This window comes from Pogonomyrmex barbatus, unplaced genomic scaffold (assembly GCF_055798465.1).
Source record: "Pogonomyrmex barbatus isolate J1 unplaced genomic scaffold, ASM5579846v1 scaffold23, whole genome shotgun sequence".
Lineage (NCBI taxonomy): Eukaryota > Metazoa > Arthropoda > Insecta > Hymenoptera > Formicidae > Pogonomyrmex > Pogonomyrmex barbatus.
The window spans coordinates 1,743,604-1,750,574 of NW_028297120.1; the positions used below are offsets into that span (position 1 = coordinate 1,743,604).

The 6,971-nt window shown below is 37.0% G+C and overlaps 1 long non-coding RNA gene across 1 annotated transcript; it reads left to right on the plus strand.

Moving 5' to 3' along the window:
- The first annotated feature begins 4,918 nt into the window (after positions 1–4,918).
- On the plus strand, positions 4,919–6,696 carry LOC148936341 (uncharacterized). Its single transcript, XR_016139599.1, has 3 exons — positions 4,919–5,562; positions 5,640–5,771; positions 6,538–6,696. It is a non-coding gene; the product is annotated as an uncharacterized LOC148936341 (long non-coding RNA).
- Positions 6,697–6,971: the final 275 nt, after the last annotated feature.

Here is a 6,971-nt window from a genome sequence, read left to right on the forward strand (position 1 = left end):
TGTGTTACGAGGATGAGAGCATTTGCAGCGCATCGAAGCCGTCCGTTGGTGTAGTCGGCGCGGCACGGTGGCGACTTGGAGTGCGCCGCTCGTTCCGTTTTCAATGGAGAGAACCGCACCAGCGATAAATTTCTACCTCGCGACGTGGCCGCGGCGCGGTGGTGGTGGTGGTGGTGATGGTGGTGTCGGTTTCGCAGCCGCTGACGCGCTCGTTAATTGCGATCTTTTTATACTCCGTATTTCCACCCGACGTGAGCTCCAACGTGAGTATCCGACGTTGATACTTTTTGTCGCGGGCAAACAGCGGCGGCATTAGAGTCCGGTCCTTTCGCGGCGCGGGCGGAGATGCGCCGAGAGTTACATTCATGAGAAAAACGATCGTGGCTCGTCAGAGATTCCGCACGTACACTACTTGTCACTAAATAGCGCTCCCGTATTTATCGGATTAAACGCGTGGGAAAGAGACCTATCGCGTGTCTTGCCGCGTTAAAGAAATTTGTTCGCTGCGCAATAATTTTTACTCATTATTTAAAAGATGTAAAATTATTGCTCTGCATTGCGAGTCTCTTGACGTCTACAGTACGCGATAAATCGATATAAAATTCGATCACACTTTGTTCCCATCTCATATATCAATCTTAATAAAAAAAAAAAAAAAACGTCATAAAGCTCAGCTAAAATTTTTTGATGTAATAATTCTGCTTTATTTCTCTGAGGAATAAGTTTTATATAACATGCTAAACATTGTGGGCAAACTGTAATATAATATATTTCCAGGATTTTGTTTAAGTCAAAGAAATAAAAAATAGAACTTGTAATAAATCATATGGACATTCAGACATTAATAATTTTTCCGGATGGCATATTCCTGATTAATATGCCTCCTGTGAGTACAAATATTTAAAAGTTGATATTTCGTCGTCGATATTTCAGGATGTTGTTCGATGTAAAAATTATTACCATAACTTTATAATTATTTCCAAAAAATAATTTAATTCTTAGACTTAAGTGACTTAATCTAATTGATTTTATATCACTAGTTGTTCTGTTAATATTTTTAATATTGAAAAAATTAATATAATAAATAATAATATTACATTATAAAAAAGCATTTTTTTTTAGTACTCTTTTATTGTATTGCGTGTTTCAATATTAAGTATTTCAGACAACTTTTTCAAATTCTTTGATAATACGTCCATCATTCATGATAAATTACAATGTTGTGGCTTATGAGGAAAGTTACCGCTAAAGGAAAAGCCGATATTTCGGCAGCGCGTCGGGTGTAAATGTAAGATTTTCGTATACCAAACATCATGCAAATCGCATCAAGCAAAATGGGAATATCGGAGAAATTAATAAAGCACAATGTACGTACATCGATCGATAGATCGATGAATCATCAGCCAAACAGGAGTCGGAATCGACAGACGGATCATTCCTTCGAGGTGGCGCAAGCAGGCATGTACATAATTGCCGCATGGTGCAGTACATAAGCAATATCCCACGCTATATATCTCGTAGCTACGCGTTTGGCGAAAGAGGAAGAGATGCGAGAGAGAGAGAGAGAGAGAGAGAGAGAAAGCTAGAGGCTGGCCGGCGAAAAAACGAGTTCATCGGCGCTGACGAGCGATAGCTTTTAATCTCGAGTCGCGCTGCACACGCGCTCGTTTTTCTGCCAGTTCGACGTAATATCCGTTGTAAATGCACTCCAATGGGGAAATGTTACTCAATGCGCGCACCGGAACGTATACACGACTCCTGTGTACGATGTAATTTAGTACCCGCGGTATGAATCCCCCCTCCGCAGTAGTAGTCACTGACTAGGGGGCTGTAGGCGAGGCCCCAGCGGTTTAGTCCGACGCTGGCTGCAACTTTTTGGACACACTCCCGGAGCCAAATTTCCGCACCCCGAACGCTCTGTCGCGACACTCATTAACTGGGAAGAGAAGACGTTCGTAAAACAATCGCCCAAGTTACTCGTAAGTTGATATTCCTTCTCCTTTTATCGTAATTTCTTGATATTTTATGTATCAGAAGTTGACTGACAAAGTCTCGGAATATTCCTTAAAAATTTAACCACGTAATGTGTATTATAATGCGAATAATAATGTGTACAATGTGTACAATTTAATGTAATTACGTAATGTAATATATCTGTAAGTTCAAATAAAAAAAAAAAACGACAATGACGAATTATTTTGATAGAAAAAAATATGTGTGTGTGTGTGTGTGTGTGTGTGTGTGTGTGTATTGTCAATTATAATGTTATATTTATTTGTAAAACTGTTTGTATGTTAATAAAAAAATAATACAGCGGAACAGCCGCGCTTTATATTTAGGTATATTCATAACTTCATTTGCTTTTCAAAATGAGAAAATAAAGTGATTTATGCTACGATACTTTACATACAGAGTAAAATAAATGCATATTACTATGTTACATATATAACAAAAGCGTAATTAAAAATTTATTTTAATTAAACATAGATCTATGTACTATATTATTGTTTTTACATATTTCTTTGAAATCATTTGCAGATAATATACAATTAGAATGAAAATATTAATTATTTACTATTTGTCCATTGTATTAATATCGGGTGAATTATACATATTTTTTCATAAAGTAAAATGTGATTGTTTTAATATAAATAAATTTTACTTGCGCATAGAAAATTTCACTTAATACAAGTCTCACTTGGAAAATCTCAGAAAAAATATGTATATATATATATATATATATATATATATATATTTTTGCGAACCAGTATTATCGAATAGCTACACTTGCATACTTTTAAAGCGACGTTAATTATTGTACCATGGAGATCGTTTCAGAGCTCGGCCCATGCAATACGTTCCTGGTACCTGGAATAGAGGGAACCGGAGGATAGTCGAGGTGCATACAGTGCAGCATCATCGATTGGTGGATGCAGTATGGCCATTGGGTAACCGAGTCGGTAGTAGGGCGTAGCGTAGGAGGCTACTGTTCAGGGTTTGATCAACTGGTCTGCAGACCCTATTTCCTCCTACTATCAGGAGGAAATTGCCACTTCATCAGCTGGGAAGGACGAGAGATTAATGCCCGTCGCTCTCTTGTCATTTGCGCGTTTTGCAGCGCGCGAAAAAATGCGCGCGTAACGAGTTCAACATGCATCGTGTCACGCCTTATCGCGTTTCTATCGCATAGTGACATCGCTAATGTATGCGGATAGAAAGCAATATGTACAAATAAAAGGCTTCGACCAGTTGCCAAATTAATCCGAGATGATTGTAAATTAATCAATCGATTAATTAGTCCTTACATTTCAGTAAAATTAAGATTAACAAATTGATAATAGATTGGTGATTAGTCACGTATACGTGATTTTCTTTCGTGCTGTACACTAATATATAATGCATTGAAAATAATATCAAATAAGACCAATTTTATGTAATATTTTATTAATTGTAAAGATATATAAAAAGAACTAAAAAAAAGTATACTTTTCAAAAATAACTTTTTAGATTCCTTCGGTAACGCAATCTTGCACTAAATAAATTTTGCATTTGAGCAAGTTTTATTTTCCGGAAAAAAAAAGAAACAGATAAATAATGCAATTCGATTATCGAGATATTTGTTATCGAACTGTTACATGCAGTAGATTAGTAAAGATAAAAGATTCTCTCTCTTTCTCTCTCTCTCTCTCTCTCTCTCTCTCTCTCTCTCTCTCTCTCTCTCTTCTCAAAATATTGGCAAAAATCACATTTGTTTTTGTTTACCTCTGTTACATATTTTTTTTTAGAGATATATCTGTGACATTTACAGCCATTGTACGCAAAATTTCATCGTAATCGATGTAACCTTGTCATCACAATTTATTCTTGCCGCAGCGTGGCGAAATACCTCCTTCCCAGCTATATCCCGCGCGAAAGCTCGCGCTGTGTTTCGCGGTGTGTTGCAGCAGTTTGCCGCAGGCACAAATAGAAATCGCACCTTGGTCCCGGGATGGCTTTTTACAGCTCTTCGAAGGCCGCAAAAGCGCGCGCAGACAGGCCGGAGGAATTTCATCGTCTCGCGGGACCGACTGTAAAACCTTGTTGCTGGTTTGGCCCGGCGAAACGCGCGTTGCCCACAGACCGAGCAAATGGTTATTACGCCATGAAACGAGAAACACCGTGGACTTATCATGCCAAAGGGAAAACGCGGGATACGATCAAAGTGGGACGTTGAAGTGTTCCACGCGTAGAAACACGATTTGCCCACTCGGCCTCCGTTCCAGTTCTCCTCTTTTCTTTGTAATTAAAGGTCGCCGAAGCACGAGTGCGCACGTTTCGTAATTCATCTCTGATTTATACCACACGTTTCCCTCATGATATTGCCTTTAAATTCGTTTTCCTTTTTTTTCTTTTTTTTCTTTTTTTTTTTATTTTTATGTATTCTACGTAAAACATGTTTTACGTTGTACCGCGGGATGACAGCTATGATAAACCCTTATTTACATTGCTGTTATATTTATAGGCTAAAGCGGTACAAACTAACGACATACGCATGCTTAAATCACGGATTCCGTTCTCGGGGAGAAGAAGACTCAGCCAGTACCTTTCTCATCCCATCTTACGAGGGAACTGTGACATAGAGTCAGACCCGCAGACAGAATGCTTGGTCTATGTATATGTATATGTCGTGGGTTACAACCTATTAAGCCTCTTACATATATTCATATCCTGAATTTCTTAATCCTACCAGTAATGAACAATTCAAACTATCATTGAACATTCAACAACTTATTTACTAAATGTTAATATTCTTATCGATAATTTACTAGGCTGGTCTGATAAAAGTATAAAATACTTATTAACAAGAAAGAAAATGCTTATCGTCCTATATCTGACACGGATACGCTGTAAAGACAAAAACTATATATATATATATATATATATGGAACGCGCTTTTTTGTAAATGATACCGCTCAAACGTGTAGAATAAACGCCCTATTATGTAGTAACGAAAAGAATATAGTTTAATTTTAGAAGATAAAAAAGAATGGAAAAAAGGAAAAAAGATATTGCCGATATGGCATTGTTTTCAGTTTACAATGTGTATCAAGCTCATTTGCAACACTCGAATTCGCACGCTACAACCACGTTGCAGGTTTTCGACAGGTTGAATTGATGATTTATTATAGGTTCGTTTTATATTTGTGCTTTTAGCACAATCGTTAATTTGAAGAATCACGTGCATTCACGTGGGAAAATATTAATACGGGGAGAATTAAAAAGAAATTAAAAGTTATGAGCGGCATAAGTTGTGAAACGTCTCTCCAAATCTATTAATTTTTATCACCGCCTCGTCGATCTTTAATTTTTCTTTCGAGCGAAAACAATTTATCACCCCTGCACTGCTTGTTACGGCGGAAATCACAACGGCACGTGACTGATTAGCGGATGATTGGTCGAATGCAACGCTGTCGACCAATTTTTCTCATTCTACGCCGTACAGAATTCTCTTTGTCAGCTGAAGCGGCTCAAAGAAAAGTTTTCAAACAGCGTAAGCTGCCGAGGAATGCGATCGTGCAGACAGTAAGCAACAAAAGCAGCATCCTAGAACCTTGTTAAGCTACAACATCAAAGTACGGTAAACTTAATTTGGACTGCAGAGGACAACGAGGGCGAGTACAGGCACGGAATATATACGAATGGAGCTGTCCCATTGGCAAAATAGCGGTATCGAGAATTGTTCCCTACCGACGCCATCGATATCATTTTTCGTTGCGAAACTACTATAATTGGTAAGATCAAACTTTTCGAAAAGATGAGCATCTCTTAATATTAAAGTAGACTCCTCCCTGTTAACTCTGATATATCAATCTCAGAAATGAAAACGGTATATTCAACAACTATAAATTTAAAAGGTAATTAAAAACCGATTTAAACGCAATTTATGATGAAAATGTTACTCGGTTTAACTTTAGTTTAATGAAGACTGTATAACTCCTATAAACCTCGCTAACACTTTTCATTTAGATTGCTTCAGATTGCTAATGTTTACAGTAAATTATTAATTTAACAACAACATCAAAGCAATCCAAAATTAATATTGCATTTTAGTGATACATCAAGTAACTTTAACCGTTAATTGTAAATATTATATATTTCTACGTATATTTTCTACAATTATCATTTATTAAATTGTTCACTAACAATTGTTTAATTGTTTTATTTTATTGAATTGCTTTTTTCCTGTTGATGTTACTTTTATTAATTATTTTAACTCTTATGTAATATTTTTGAAATTATTAAAAAAATATATCTATATAAATTGAAAATATCCTACTTTGTAAAGTAATAATTGATAAATAATTGAAAAATAACATCATACTAGGAAAACATTCTTAATCTACTGTGGCAAATTTAATATTCTAAATAATAATTATAAACATATTCAAATGCCTGCATATATTTTTATTCTTATCCTTTTATCCTTATTCAATCTAACGCTTTTATCGAAATTAATTTATAATCGGGCACCCTCTCCTCAAGATCTTTAAATTTCAGATCTCTGAGGTTCCGAGATTCAGGAGCAGATTCAGCCGGATCCACTCGCGTTTCGAGAATTCGAAAATCTCAGTGGGTCCCGCCGCGTCATCGGCGCAAGGAATCCTCGAATTTCATTATTCAGATGAGCATCGTTCCGTGACTGATCGATCGCGAGGCAAAGTGAGTGCAGAATTACATGAATAATCTATGTCGTCCTGAGTGCCGGATCCTCCTCTTTGAGGCTTTCAGGGCCATATCGCCTTTGAGCCAATTCATCCACTTCCGGCGGAGCTCGGCGTTTCCTTACGTATCATTCTCTTCGATTTTCCTTCGCTACTTTTCGGCTCTCCGTTTGGCGCGATGCTTGAGTATAAGGTGTCCCATCTAATACAAAGAGCGAATCTTTTGTCAGTTGTCATTCGCGACTTTACTTCCGTAATAAAAGTTTTTCC